This window comes from Lontra canadensis, unplaced genomic scaffold (assembly GCF_010015895.1).
Source record: "Lontra canadensis isolate GAN:19392208 unplaced genomic scaffold, GSC_riverotter_1.0 scaffold186, whole genome shotgun sequence".
Lineage (NCBI taxonomy): Eukaryota > Metazoa > Chordata > Mammalia > Carnivora > Mustelidae > Lontra > Lontra canadensis.
In genome coordinates, this window is record NW_022631180.1 from 30,236 (window position 1) to 45,717 (window position 15,482).

A 15,482-nucleotide genomic window follows, 5' to 3' on the forward strand; every position below is an offset into this window, starting at 1 on the left:
CCAAGAAGAGGCCACTCCCAAGAAGGCCACTGCTAGTGAGGTCGCTCCCCGGACAGGGCCGCTCCCAAGAAGAGGCCACTCTGGAGGAAGCCACTCTCAGGATGAGGCTGCTCCCAACAACAAAGAGGCGATGACGACAGTGACGATGACAAGGAGGACAACACCGATGACACAGACTCTGCTCTCCATGATGCCACTCTGACAAGGCTGCTCCCCAGAGGAGGCCACCGCTCCGGACAAGGCCGCTCACCGACGAGGCCACTCCCCAGTTGAGGCCACTGCTAATGAGGTCGCTCCCTGGACAGGGCTGCTCCCCGGACAGGGCTGCTCCAGCGAGGCCACTCCCTGGACAAGGCTGCTCTGGCGAGGATGCTCCCTGGACAGGGTTGCTCCCCAGACAAGGCTGCTCTGGCGAGGCCGCTCCCTGGACAAGGCTGCTCTGGCGAGGCCGCTCCCCAGACAAGGCTGCTCCAGCGAGGCCGCTCTGGAGGGAGCCTCTTCCCTGATGATGCTGCTCCCACAGGGCCGCTCACTAAGGAGGCCTCTTCCCAGACAAAGCTGCTCCCTGGAATGACACAGCTCTGGTGAGGCAGCGGCTCAGGGTTCGCGGTGAGGTTGCTGACATCTAGGCCGTTCCCCATGGCACCGCTGCCGAGGGTCGCAATGTGTGGGCGGGGCCGCAGGCATCGGGGCCGCTGGTGCCTCGGGCCGCTGGCGGTGGAACCACAGGCGGCGTTGGGACCACTGGCATCTGGACCGCTGGCGTCTGGGCCGCAGGCAGCAGGACCGCAGGCGGCGGGACCGGTGACAGCTCGGGGCTGCTAGCAGCGGAACCGCTGGCATCTGGACCACTGGTGGCAGGACTGCAGGCGTCGGGATCGCTGGTGGATCAGGGCTGCTGGCGGCGGAACCGCTGGTGTCTGGACCGCTGGTGGCTCGGGGCCGCTGGCGGCTCGGGGCCGCAGGTGGCAGGACCGCTGGCGGTGCTTATAGCTCTTACAAGAGCTGTTACAGCCCCTATAGCTCTTACAAGAGCTGTTACAGCTCTTTTTCTGCTCCCGCCTACTCTTCTTCTGCTGCTGCTCCCACCTACTCTTCTGCTGATGCTCCCTCCCACTCTTCTGCTGCTGCTGCTCCCACCCACTCTTCTCCTTCTGCTGCTGCTTCTTCTGACAGCTCTCCTTCTCCCTTTGACAGCCTCGCAGACCAACCTTTATGGGGGTGGTTGAGCCCCGCCCCTACACAGGAGGCCAATTGAATCCCAATTCACCCCAGTGGATATACGCGCGCCCCACCAATTGGACGTCTCCACCCAGCCTGCCCCGCCCCTACATCCGGGGTCCACAAGCCAGTTCCTCTGGGAGGGGCAGGCCCTTACATTCCCCCCTTTTCTTTGGAGATTAGTCAAATCCTTGACTTTTCAGGTAGTTCTATGTTATATTGAGCATGTAAGACTAACATTTTATCACTCCAATTTTCTTTAGTACAGCAACAATAAACTTACAGCTTTTTAGTCTTAGTTTTAGTCCATGGTCAGCGGGGTCTGTCGGCTGCAGTTTCCATCTCTGGGGGGCGTCCTTACTCTAGGCTCGTTTGACGTGACCCACATGAACCCAGGCCCTAATGCCTTCTACTTTTACTGCCATGGGGGTGGTTAGGATAACAGTAAATGGTCCCTTCCAGCGAGGCTCCAAGTTCCCCACTTGATAGCGACGTATCCAAACCAAGTTCCCGGGTTGGTAAGGATGTGGTTCCCACACCGTCTCTGTCCCAGTGTGGGCAGTTCAGATCCCTGTGTGGGCTTTTTTTAAGCCAGACTGTAATGCCTGCAGTGACTGGAGTACAGACTGATCAGTCATTTCTGCTAGAGCAACCTCCTGTAGCCAAGGACAGAGTGGGGTGGGGGGTCTACCAAACATTATTTCAAATGGGGTCACCTTGTTTAAATAGGGTGTACATCGGGCCCTGAGGAGGGCAAAAGGAAGGAGATCTACTCATCCACCGCCAGTCTCCAGAATTAGTTTTGTCAACGTCTCTTTAAGAGTCCGGTTCATTCTCTCTACTTGCCCAGAACTCTGGGGCCAATAGGCACAATGTAGTTTCCAATTTGTGCCCACGGCCTTGGCCAATGCCTGTGAGACTGAACTCACAAATGCAGGGCCATTGTCTGACCCGATCACAAGAGGCAGCCCAAACCTAGGAATTATTTCTTCTAGTAGCTTTTTTAGCTACCACTCCTGCTGTCTCATGTTTGGCGGAAAAAGCCTCCACCTAGCCTGAAAAGGTATCCACAAAAACCAACATATACTTGTGCCCATATTTCCTAGGTTTCATTTCCGTAAAATCTATTTCCCAATAAATTCCTGGTTCCTTACCTCTTTCTCTTTTCCCTCTTCCCATTTTAGTTCTTCCCACATTAACTGCCTGGCATTGAGCACATCTATCAACTACAACCTGAACCATACACCCTAATTTAGAAACCTGGAATTGCTTGCCTATAAGGTCTTTGAGTTTGCTTATCACCAAATGAGTACCCTGATGTATCTGGTCTACTAACTTCTTACCTAGTCTTTGAGGAAGAATTATTTTTCCTCTTTTTGTCTTAGCCCAGTCCCCTTCATAGTCCAATTTAATCCATTTCTGCAAATACTTTAAATCTTCTTCTGAATAGTTCGGTTTTTCTGGTAGAGCTGGAGCCAGGAGTGTAACCAGTTCTTGCACTGTGTCTCGAGCTGCTTGCTTTGCGGCTTGATCTGCTAAGTGGTTTCCTTTTGAAATTAGATCAGTCCCCTTTTGGTGTCCCGGGCAATGCATAACAGCCACCTCTTTTGGGTCCCAAATAGCCTGGAGAAGAGCCAATATTTCTCCTCTGTTTTTAATTCCTTTTCCTTCTGCTCTTAATAGGCCCCCCCTTTTTTTTTATAAGTAGCCCCATGTATGTGGAGAGTAGCAAAGGCATACCTGCTGTCCATATAAATGTTGGAGGTTTTACCTTTGGCCATCTGCAGTGCCTTAGTGAGTGCAATCAGTTGCGCTTTTTGTGCCGAAGTTCCATGTGGCAGGGCTGCTGTCCAGAGTTCCTGCTCAGGAGAAACCACTGCAGCCCCTGCATACCTCTTTCCATTGACCATGTAGCTACTCCCATCCATGAACAGAATCATCTCGGCATCCAGGAGGGGAATGTCTCTGAGATCCGGCCTTATTCCTGTGACTTGGGTTAGGACCTCCCCACAGTCATGTGGATGGTCAGCTAGCTCCTTTGGCAGCAGTGTGGCTGGATTTAGCACCACTGGGGGTCAGAAGGTCACTTTTGGTTCATTGAGGAGAAGGGCCTGATACTCCGTTATTCGGGTGTTCGTCATCCATCGGTCTGGTTGAGTCCGGAGAAGGCCCTCAATAGCGTGTGTGGTGGTTACGATAAGATTTTGACCCAAAGTCAATTTACTCACATCCTTGACCAGGAGGGCCGTTGCAGTAATTATGTGGAGGCAAGGGGGGAACCCAGATGCTACTGGATCTAGTTTCTTGCTAAGATAGGCCACTGGCCTTCGCCAAGGCCCCAGAGTCTGAGTTAAAACTCCTTTGGCTACCCCTGCTTTTTTCATCCACATACAAGTGGAAGGGCTTGGTAACATCTGGGATGGCCAACACTGGGGCACTCAGCAAGGCTCTTTGTAATTCCCGAAATGCTCCTTCTGCCTCAGCTGTCCACTCTATCATAGTGAACCCTCCTTTTATCAGTTTGTAGAGAGGTCGGACAATCTCCGCAAACCGCGGTATCCACAGCCTACAGTAGCCCACCGTCCCAAGAAACTCCCTTATTTGTCGGGACGTGGTGGGGCAGCGGTATCAGGTGATCACCTGTTTCCTGGACTCAGACAGTGAACACACTCCCTCGGGGAGATCAAAGCCTAGATGTGTGGCATGGCTCTGACAGAGCTGTGCTTTCTTTGCTGACACCCGATACCCTTTTTCCTGCAGAGTCTGTAAGAAGCTCTCGTCCCCCGCAAACATGACTCATAGTCCTCAGCAGCTACTAGCAAGTCATCAACATACTGTAACAGAGTGACTCCCGGGTTGGAGGTTCTGTACTCACGCAAATCCTCGTGTAGGGCCTCATCAAAAATGGTGGGTGAATTCTTGAATCCTTGGGGAAGTCTTGTCCAGGTAAGCTGGCCTTGAAATCCTTCCTGTGGGTCAGACCACTCAAAAGCAAAAAGGGGCTGTGATTCCCTTGCTAAAGGTATACAGAAAAATGCACCCTTGAGATCTAAGACAGTATACACAGTTCTTTTGAGGCCCAGGAGGAAGAGTAGGGTATAGGGGTTAGGCACCGTCGGGTAGATATCTTCAACCCATTTGTTAACTTCCCGCAAGTCCTGAACGGGTCGGTACTCCCCAGTCTCGGCCTTTTTGACGGGCAGTAAAGGTGTGTTCCATGGAGATTTGCAAGGAACTAGGATCCCATCTCCTCGGAGGCGGTTAATGTGTTTTCTGATCCCTTCCTTTGCTTCCTGGGGAAGGGGGTACTGCCAAATGCGAATAGCCGTAGCTGTCGCCTTTAACTGTACCACCACTGGAGGTTGTTCTTTGGCCAAGCCAGGGGGCTTCCCTTCTGCCCAGACCTTGAGAAACTCATCCTATAGATTTGGAGAAGGCTCCCCCCGTTTGTCTCCTCTGATTTTGAGACTGGCTCGTAAAGGAGGTATTCATCTCCTGCTGCCATAAGCACTTGTACAGTGGGCTGTCTCAAGGTTACAGTTATGTCTCCTTCCGAGAACTGAATGCCAGCTCTTAACTTGTGGAGGAGATCTCATCCCATCAAGTTATATGGGGCATTAGGGAGGACCAAAAATCGATGTTTAACTACTCCCGAGGCCAAATTTAAAGTCCTTTCTGTTGTCCATTTATGTCTCTCTGTGCCATTTGCTCCTTGTACCCAAACTTCCTCTCCAGATAGTTTTCCCATAGGTTTAAGTAATGATGAAAATTGGGCTCCTGTGTTCACCAAAAAATTAACTGATTTACCCTCCACTTCAATTTTTACCCAAGGTTCGGGGAGGGGCTCCGAACCATGGCCCCTTCAGTCTCTGGTGGCAAGCATTGCTGTCTTCTTTTTAGGGCACTTCCTGGCCCAATGTCCTTTTTCCTTACAGTAAGCACACTGATCTGAATCTAAGTCTTCCCACCTGCCTTCTCTGTGCTTAGGCTTTTCCTTCCATTTACTATCCCCTACCCATCTCCTCTCCACCTCATGTGATGCCAAAACCTTAACCAGTTTTTTTTTTTTTTTTTTGGTCTGTTTTTCATCCTCTTGCGCATCCCTGTTGTTAAACACCTTTTCTGTTATTCCCACTAACTCAGTCAGATTCTTCCCTTCAAATCCTTCAATTTTCTGAAGTTTCCTATATCTGGAGCTGACTGACTGGCAAAGCAGGATTCATTGCCCTCTGATTTTTGGGTGCCTTAGGATCGATCGGGCTATACATTTTATAGGCTTTAATTAGCCTTTCTAGGAAAGCTCCTGGAGACTCATTCTTACCTTGAGTCACCGTACTAATTCTGGTTTAGTCCGAGAGCAACTTTTACTCCTGGAAATTCAATTCCAGGATTTCAACATATCAAAGACCTGTATTTGTTCTGAAAGTCTCCCATATGAATTTCCTTTAAGGTGGAATTCATCTTACGAGAGAATTAAAACAATTACAAATGACAAAAAACTCAGAATAGATATGGTTAAATATCAACAATGACCCTTATCAAAACATTAAAACTTTAGGAAATGTATAGAACCTCTGGAGTAGTTACAGCATTTACCCAAATGTAACGCAAGGTTTATCATTAATTTAGCAGTACTTCCTAAGTAACTTTGCATATCAGGGAAAAGCCTTATGAGTCAAAGAGATCTCATTTACAATTCTGGGTGGACAAAGAAAACCATTTACATTTTCTTAGAAACATCTCAATCTCTAGTGAAGACTAAATATTAACTGATTGTGAACTGTTGCAACAGCAGTTATGCACAAAACATGTTTACCAACAGATGTCAAAAGCACAAACCTAGTTCCAGCAACCAGCGCCCTAGCACTTCATCCCATTTGTCATCCAAGCAAAACTTAAAAGCTTCAGGTTACCAAAGACTCCGAAAGCTACTTTAACAATTACCCATTAAAACCCTGAGACAGACAATTAACCATCAGCCCAGCCATCCCTCTGCCAACAGACCTCATGTTCCACATGGGCCCATTCCACTTCAGATGCCATGCTTTCCCTGCCAGCAAGGGAGAAGGGCTAGGCAGTCCATGTAAGGCCAGAGAAGGCAAGGAATTCCCCGAAACAAAGGAAGTTTCGGCAGCTGCTTGGGAATATTCCTTAAAGTCTCTGTCTTGAGGTCGGTTCATCCCGCAGTGCCAGTTCTGCTTACCAAAAGTGGCCCACTAGGCACTCATATTCCACACCTGGCTCCAATGAGCATCAGCATTGGACACCTTAACCCGGCATTAGACTAACCCCAGTTGGCTCGTTATAGCCCTTAACACATGAAATGAGTGAGGGAGAAGACCCACATCTATTATGAGGAACGGAGAGACGAAAGCCAGCGTCCCCTTACTCTCTGCTTGCCCCATTCCTTCAAAAACAACAAACAGCAGACAACGAAGAGACAAGACAAAGACAACCACAGGCCCAGCAGTTCTTACCCAGAACCTGCCACCGGTGGGGACTTTATCCCCCAACCGCCTAGGGGGACTCGAACCCCTCAACTGTCTAGGGGGAAGTGGGGGACTCGTACCCCCTGACCGCCTAGGGGGACTCAAACCCCCCGACCGCCCAGGGGGACTCGAACTTCCCGACCACCCAGGGGGACTCGAACCCCTCAACTGCGGCAGGGGACTCAAACCCCTCAACTGTCTAGGGCGAGGTAGGAGACTCGTACCCCCCGACCCCCAGGGGGACTCAAACCCCCCCAACTGCGTAGGGGGACTCAAACCCCCCCGACCACCCAGGGGGACTCGAACCCCCTTTCAATCTATCAGCAGAGGGATGGGGTGTCCCTGCATCCACTCCAGCCCTGGGCAGCATGGCTGTGTCCAGCTTCTCCCCAGTGGGCTATACCCTGGAGCTCCAACCAGACAGACAGATAGGATCCCAATACCCAAGATCCCAATACCTCCAGAGGCTTTTCCTAAAAATTCCGATGCTGGCTCAGTGCTCGTCGTTTGATCCCGGACGAGCCCCCAATGTTAGGGTCTGTGATCAAAGGAACAAGACTGATATAAAACGAGAATCAAACAAAGCTTTATTTCACGCCAAGCATCAAAAATCAAACTGACCAGTCAGGGCTGTCTCTACGAAAAGACGACAACGATGATTCCGACAAGGTCATTCCCAAGAAGGCTGCTCCAGACGAGAGTGCTCTGCAGATGAGGCCGCTCCCTGGTTGGAGCCGCTCCCAAGAAGAGGCCACTTCCAAGAAGGCCGCTGCTGGTGAGGTCGCTCCCCGGACAGGGCCGCTCCCAAGAAGAGGCCACTCTGGAGGAAGCCGCTCTCAGGACGAGGCCGCTCCCAACAACGAGGGGTGATGACAACAGCGACGATGACAAGGAGGACAACACCGATGACACAGACTCTGCTCCCCATGACGCCACTCTGACAAGGCTGCTCCCCAGTGGAGGCCACCGCTCCGGGCGAGGCCGCTCCCCAACGAGGCCACTCCCCAGTTGAGGCCACTGCTAATGAGGTTGCTCCCTGGACAGGGCTGCTCCCGGACAGGGCTGCTCCAGCGAGGCTGCTCCCTGGACAAGGCTGCTCTGGCGAGGATGCTCCCCGGACAGGGCTGCTCCCTGGACAAGGCTGCTCCGGCGAGGCCGCTCTGGAGGGAGCCTCTTCCCTGACGATGCTGCTCCCGCAGGGCCGCTCACCAAGGAGGCCTCTTCCCAGACGAAGCTGCTCCCCAGAATGACACAGCTCTGGCGAGGCAGCAGCTCAGGGTTCACGGCGAGGTTGCTGGCGTCTAGGCCGTTCCCCGCGGCATTGCTGCCAAGGGTCACAGTGTGTGGGCAGGGCCGCTGGCGTCGGGGCCGCTAGTGTCTTGGTGCCACAGGCGTCTCAAGGCCACAGGCATCGGGGCCACTGGCGGCGCAGGATGCTGGTGGCGCGGGACCGCTGGCGTCGGGACCGCTGGTGGTGCTTATAGCTCTTAGAAGAGCTGTTACAGCTCTTCTTTTGCTCCCGCCGACTCTTCTCTCTGCTGCTCCTGCCAACTCTTCTTCTTCTGCTGACAGCTCTCCTTCTTCTCCCTTCGACAGCCTCGCAGACCAACCTTTATGGGGGTGGTTGAGCCCCGCCCCTACACAGGTGGCCAATTGAATCCCAATTCACCCCACTGGATATACGTGCGCTCCACCAATTGGACGTCTCCACCCAGCCTGCCCCGCCCCTACATCCGGGGTCCACAAGCCAGTTCCTCTGGGAGGGGCAGGCCTTTATAGGATATTTCTCTGGATACCATAACCAGTCTTCTTCCTGGCCTCTGACCTGATGTGGAAAAGAAGGGAGCTACTCTTGAGATTCTTGAGACCCTGGGATAGTGTAGACAGGACCCCATGGGGAGCTCACCTACCCCATAGCTTCTCCTTTAGTCTCATCTCCTGTGGGCCCTAACCACATCCTGTTTGTTCTATCCCAGACAATGACAAACTGACCTGTGCTCTCTTCCCTGATCTGCTTTCCTGCTCTAGCAGAGATGGGACTGGGTCATCTCCATCCCTGTCTTTACTTCGTGTTTGGCTGAGAAGTAATATTTTACCTCTCTATTGAAAAATCTAGATACTGGGGCACCTGGGTGGCTCAGTCATTAGGCATCTACCTTTGGCTCAGGTCATGATCCCAGGGTCCTAGGATTGAGCCCCTCATCAGGATCTCTGCTTGGCAGGAAGCCTGCTTCTCCCTCTCCCACTCCCCTTGCTTGTGTTCCTGCTCTTGCTGTCTGTCAAATAAATAAATAAAATCTTTTTTTAAAAGATTAAGAAAAAGAAAATCTGGATATGAATTTGTGTTTTCTATTCTTGTCATATAGGATTGATACGGTAATAAAGGAGAAGACTCCTAAAGTTGAGACAGGAAATAAATGGAAGCAGAGAAACTTCCAGATGCCTGATTGCTGTGCTGTCTGTTGTAGGTGGGACAGGAGAGGCTGAGTAGCCAACTGTGGACAGAACCATGCCTGGTTAGTACTCAGTGCATTGTGGGCTTTAACATGGTCACTCCTCAGCTAAGTCGTCTTTGCTATTCCCTGGTCCCTTCAGTGGAAACTTATTCCACCAGGACCTATGATCACAGGGACTCAGACATCACCTGTCTCTAGGACTATGGGCATCAAAAGCTGCCTTGACCAGGTCAGGCTAGGCTCCAGCTTGGATTAGATCCTCACCCCCCAGTTTTTGGGTGTTTTGTTGTTGTTGTTGTTGTTGTTGTTGTTGTTGTTGTTTATATAGAGAATTGGGCCTCTTCTTATTCTTGTGTACAAGTTCTGGTCTCATATTCCTCTGGTATCCCCAGTCTGTGACCATCACAGGGGTCCTATGGCCTCTCATTGTTTCCACAATGCCCAGTGAGCCCTTACACACAGGAGTCTCTGTGGTATTGCAAGATGAATTTTCAGACCCATCCATCTCTTCTCCTTCTACAGCTATTCTGGATCATTCTGCATCTTCCACCATCTTTTTTAAAAAGCAGATTCTGGAGTTAGAGATAGGATCTGATCATTTCGCATCCTTATTAAATTTCTGTTTGTCTTCTCTGCTCACCTACCTGACCCCCTGCCCCTTAGATCTAGTGATCTTCATTCTGTTTCCAATCCTAGTCATAAAGTTATAAAGCAGTGTCTGATTTGAATTCACATTTCTCTGGAATATATAACCCATAAGCCTAAGTACAATTTTTTTTTGAAGATTTTATTTATTTGACAGAGATCACAAGTAGTCAGAGAGGCAGGCAGTGGGGGTGAGGAAGCAGGCTCCCTGCCGAGCAGAGAACCCAATGTGGGGCTCGATCCTAGGACCCTGGGACCGTGACCTGAGCCGAAGGCAGAGACTTTAACCCACTGAGCCACCCAGGTGCCCCTAAGTACAACTTTTCTGAATGGAGAACTGTAATTGCTTCCTGTGCTGTGCAGGAGGGATGGTGTGGAATAGAGGCAATGCTGGTGGAGCAGGGAGACCAACAATGGGGAGAAAAATGGTAGCTGCCATGAATAGCTGTGGCCTGAGGCTCATCTAGAAGAGAGAGGTACTCCATGCAGATCATTCATTCAACTGATAACTGTCAGATACAGGAACATTTTAACATCTAGGACACTTCAGTGAAAAACAGAAAAGATTTGCCCACCTTGTGGGGCATATGTTCTGGAGTAAGGGGCAGACTGTATGCTAGTAAACAAGGGAAATGTGTATGTTAGGTGTTGGGAAGTATGTGTAGAAGGAGATCCAGAGAGGCACCTATGATGGGAAGGGGAAGATGGCTACTTTACTACAGTGATCAGAATGAGCCTCACCAAGGTGCCTTTGAGAGATCTGAAAGACATGAAGGAACTGTGTAAGAGGATGTCTGGGGGGGAGTTCTTTTCAGGCAGGGAACTGCCAGTGAACAGGCACTAGGGCAGGAGCATGTCCTGTGTTAAGGAAGGGCAAGGCGGCCACTGTGGCTGGAACAGAGAGCAGCTGAAGTATCAGATGTCCAGGCCTTAGGGTATTAGAAGGGTTTGAGTTTTCTCTGCATAAGGTGCAGTTACGAGATGGTTTTAAAGAGACGACCCACCTAGTACCACCTCTCCTTAGAAGCCTCTGTTTGCTGCTGTGTAGAATTGAGAGGTACAAGGGCAAGCAACCAGTAAATAATCTGTAGGAAACTGGTGCAGTGTCCCAGGAGGGGGATGTTGGCTGTATATCTGGGGTGTGAGGAGGGAAGATAGTAGAAATGACTGGGCTCTGGATATATTTAAAGATGGACTTTGCAGCATTTCCTAATGGATTAATTCTAGGGAGAAAGAGAATGAGGAATCAAGGAGAGCATCCAGTATTTCACACTGTAGTGGCTTCAGTGGAAAGGGGGAAGTCTCTGGAAGTAGCACATTTGAGTAAGCAGCATCACAAGCATCCAATTTATGAAATGATTAATCTGAGATGTCTACTAGAAATGCAAGCGTGGAGCACCTGGGTGGCTCAGTTGGTTAAGCATCCGACTCTTGATTTTGACTCAGGTCATGATCTTGAGGTCATGCCATCAAGGCCCGCATGAGACCACCCTCTCCCAGCTCAGCAGGGAGTCACTTGGGATTCTCTCTCCCTTTCCATCTGCCCCTCTCCCCTGTCTCTAAAATAAATAAATCTTAAAAAAAAAAAAAAATGCAAATGAGATTGACAGGTGGATATAGAGTTCAGGGTAGGAGAAATATCTGGTTTGGAGAAATAAATGTAAGAGGTCATGCCATATAAACCACATTTAAAGCCTTTACCAGAGATGACATCCCTAAAGGGGTGACAGCCACAGAAAAAAAGAGGAACAGTACAGAACCCTGAACTCCTCAGGGTTAAACAAGCTGATGAGAGCACACACCCAGAGTGTACTGCATAGTTTGGTTCTGCACCTAGAAAACACATAGACCAAGGAGGCCCAACCTTTAGTGTACACAAGAATTTCCTGGACTGTGAAGAGCTAGACAGGCTGGAGTAGAGCATGAGAGTCTAAAATTTATAACAAGGCTGGTGCTGCTCCTGCTGTTCTTCAGATCCCACACTGAGTAGTGAGCACATGAAGCAGGATTCCTACATGGCCATGCATCAGCCTCCCCTGTAAGGCTGCTTAAGTAAGTGATTCCTGAGCCCACACCCAACATTCCAAGATGGTAGGTCTGGGGAGAGGCCTGAGTATTTTGTAACAAAAACACAAGCAATTCTGGGGCTTTGCCAGAGAGGGAAGAAACACTGAAGTCCTTGATGGAGCACTCAGTGTGGGGAAGGGTCTTACATACACACTTTTTTAAAAGATTTTATCTATCTATTTGACAGAGAGAGAGACCACAAGTGGACAGAGAGGCAGGCAGAGAGTGGGGGGGGGGAGCAGGCTCCCTGATGAGCAGAGAGCCCGATGCGGGGCTTGATTCCAGGACCATGAGATCATGACCTGAGCCGAAGGCAGACGGTTAACTGACTGAGCCACCCAGGCACCCCTTACATACACATTTAAATGGTTTTTTTGTAGGAAGAAAAATGCAAGATATGCTGTGAGAACTGTATTTTCTCTCCCATGGAGCAAAACCAGATGAAAGATTTAGGAAGCGGTTATCAGCTCAACATAAAGAAAAACTTATTCATCCCTAAGAGTAGACCTTAAATGTTCCCACCCACCCCCCAAAAAAGAAGAAGATATAAAAGTTACTGGGTATCATGATGCAGGTGTTAGCCAAGGCTATCATTTGCAGTACATAAATGAATCAACAGGTTGTATACTTAAACCCATGTTACATGTCAATTATTTCTCAATAAAACTGGAAAAAATTTCTGAATCCCTGCTCTCTTGAAAATATTCCTTCATGGATTTCTTGTTCCTTGTTTTGAACAGATTCCAAATTGCTTTAACTGAAACTACATATATTTATAGAGAAACATATACCTTATAAATTATAAATACATAATACAAAAATATAAAGTACGCATAATATAAATATTAAAGCATAACTTAAAATACATGAAATATATAAATTATATAAATAGGAAAATATGTACTATAGATAGAGAGTACTAGGCCTCATTTTATTTCAGGGAAAGCCATAGAAGAGGCCCAAGGCTGCACAGGCAGGAACAGAATCCATCATCGCACCCCAGGTCAAGGCCCAAAGAGAAACCACTGCCCCACTGCTGGGCACAGGTCCCACGGTTCACACCACCACACCTTGAGACCAAGACTGCTGTCACTGCTACTCTTGGCAGCGGGATAACATGATGGCCACTCACACCACCTGTGCCAAATGCCTGCAGCACTGTCCCGTCTTCTCCAACACCCATCCTGAGTCAGAGTCCGGCATGCGGTCCGCTGACTGGTGGAGCCTCAGGCCCTGGCCCCCTGCAACTAAGTGTGACATCCCGACTCCAATCTGGATTCCTGGGGAGTGATCACCAACATCCTCGGACTTGAACTCTTCTTTTGGTCTGGTCTCTGCATTCCTAGCCACAGGCCTGTGAAAGGCCACACATTCAGGTGGTTCCCAAAGTTACCCCTGCTGTAGGCAGATCCCAAGATAGCCCCAGTGGTTCCATCCTCTGGTATCATGCCCTTGTGTAATAATACCCACTTTGGGAACAGAAGTTGGACATACTGACTTGCTGGTGACACACAGAATAGAGTGAAGTCATGCAGTGAGTATCTGTAATCACCAGGACACAAGATATGGGGACCTGAGGTCCACAGTCTCAAGGTGGGCCGTCCAAGCCAGCCTGAATAAGTGCAGATTTCTGATAGAATCCAATGACAAATGACCCTGCGTTCCTTTTCCCTCTGAGGGGTTTCTTCTCTAGATCTCAGCCCTCACAGCCACTGCCCTCAGACAGGAGGGGGAGGAAGAAAGGTCACCAGCAGGGATTCTCATCCTGGTTGCAGTCAACAAAGGAATTCTGTAAAAAGTACAGGAAGGGAAGAGAAGAAACACAGGCCCCCAAATGTAACAGCTGGTGAATTCATGCACGCCCCCAGGACAGCCCTGTGGCTACAAAGATGAGAAGAAAACAGTTTTCAGTCTCCCTGTGCTGCCCCTGGGGCCCAGCTCTCCCTTCAACACAGACAGTGTCCCAGAGAGCCCCCAGTGCTGCCCCCGTGTATCTGTCTCTGCTCATCTCCAGACCAGACCACCACGGCCACCCCCTCCAGGAAGCCCTCCCCTCTCCATATGCATTAGTTCAGTCGTGTACAATAGAAACCCAGCTAACAGTGGTGTCGACCAGACAGCAGCTTGTGTGTGTCCCATGAGTGAGGTGAGACGTCCGGGGCTGTAGGTTCGCTCTGCACCACGGGGCTGTCCAGACACACTGGTGACAATGACCCTGGGAAGTTTCCTTATTAGAACTAGGGCACCTAGGACCATAGTCCGTGGTCTGTGAGCAGGGCAAGGAGAGCAGAAGAACAGGAAGTTTCCATCCTTTTACGGCAATACCTACTACCTTATTCTGCGTCACCATAGCTGGAATGTAGTCACACAGACAAAAGTAGCCTCAGGGGAGGCTGGTGAATGAATGAGGCTATTTTTAATCTGAGTGACAATGTGCTCCATAAAACTCTGTCACTATGGAATAACTATGATTTTTGCTTCACTTAAAGTTTTAAAAATTACCAGCAACAGAACGGTCATTATCAAATCTTGAGCCAGATTTCTTGTAAATAGTGAGATAGTCTCACAATATAGTATTAATAGAGAACAAAGATGCAGATAGAATACTTGGTAAAATACCACCTGCTGCAGTTGGTTGGGCATTGGCCTTCAGCTGAGGTCATGATCCTAGGGTCCTGGGATCAAGCCCCACATCCGGCTCCCTGCTCCAGGGAGCTTACTTCTCCCTTTCCCCTGCCCCAATCACACTCTAGCTCTCTCTCAAATAGATAAATAAAATATTTAAAAAAAAAAAAAGAAAATCCTGCTAAAATGGAAATCTCTCCCTTTAATACTGTTGAAACTGGTTAACAGCTGTTATGTCTGGGGAAAGAGTTTGGAAGAATTATGGATGGGACAGAGGATGAAATTTACTTTTCACTCTATACTTTCATGTTATGTGAATTTTTCAAACATTGTGCATAATTGGTTGAAAAAAACTTTGAATTGCCAAAGAAAGCCCCACTTCCATTTAGCAGACACATATTGGGCAGTAATAGATGTTAGGCTCCCTGCTAGGCTCAGTGAGAGAAACATGAAGGAATTCAGAGTCAGGTATATAACCTGGTAAATGCAACTATTATGAGTTTTGGGGAAACAGCCTCCACACAGAAGCTAACTGAGTGCCTACTGTGGGCCAGGTGTTGTACCAAATGCTAGGGATATAAGAAGATACAGGTATACACCTATGTGACCTACCTGTCTCATGCGATAAGGTTCTATACCAACTCCTGACTCTACAGGAATCCTACTACTGTCTTGTCCCTGTGTGGGAAGAAGCTGAGATTGGAAAGAGAACCTTTGCCAATTTGGTCCAAAAATTAGTGGAAAGGTTAAGTTAGAGGACAGTGACTTTTTAATGTAACTGACTCATCAATACAAGAGAAAAATCACTAAGAAATAACCTGGATGAAAGGAAAGAAACCAACAAAGTAGAATCACAAGAAGGGACTGCAGGATACTGTCTGAGGAACTGGTAGAAATAGTGGGAGATCAGAATTCCCCTGGCAACAGGACACAGGAAAGCAAAAAAAAAAAAAAAAAAAAAAAAAAAAAAAAAAAAAAA

General features: G+C 49.0%; 1 long non-coding RNA gene across 5 annotated transcripts in view; it reads right to left on the minus strand.

Moving 5' to 3' along the window:
- Positions 1-9,482: 9,482 nt before the first annotated feature.
- LOC116860878 overlaps positions 9,483-15,482 on the minus strand; it is a 21,850-nt gene continuing 15,850 nt past the window's right edge. For 2 of the 5 annotated variants that reach the window (XR_004381357.1, XR_004381358.1), the window contains exon 4: positions 9,483-9,719. This is a non-coding gene — a long non-coding RNA (uncharacterized LOC116860878). Of the gene's footprint in view, positions 9,739-11,375; positions 11,645-15,115; positions 15,182-15,482 lie in introns of those variants that run through there. The other 3 variants (XR_004381360.1, XR_004381361.1, XR_004381363.1) reach the window with 3 other exon arrangements.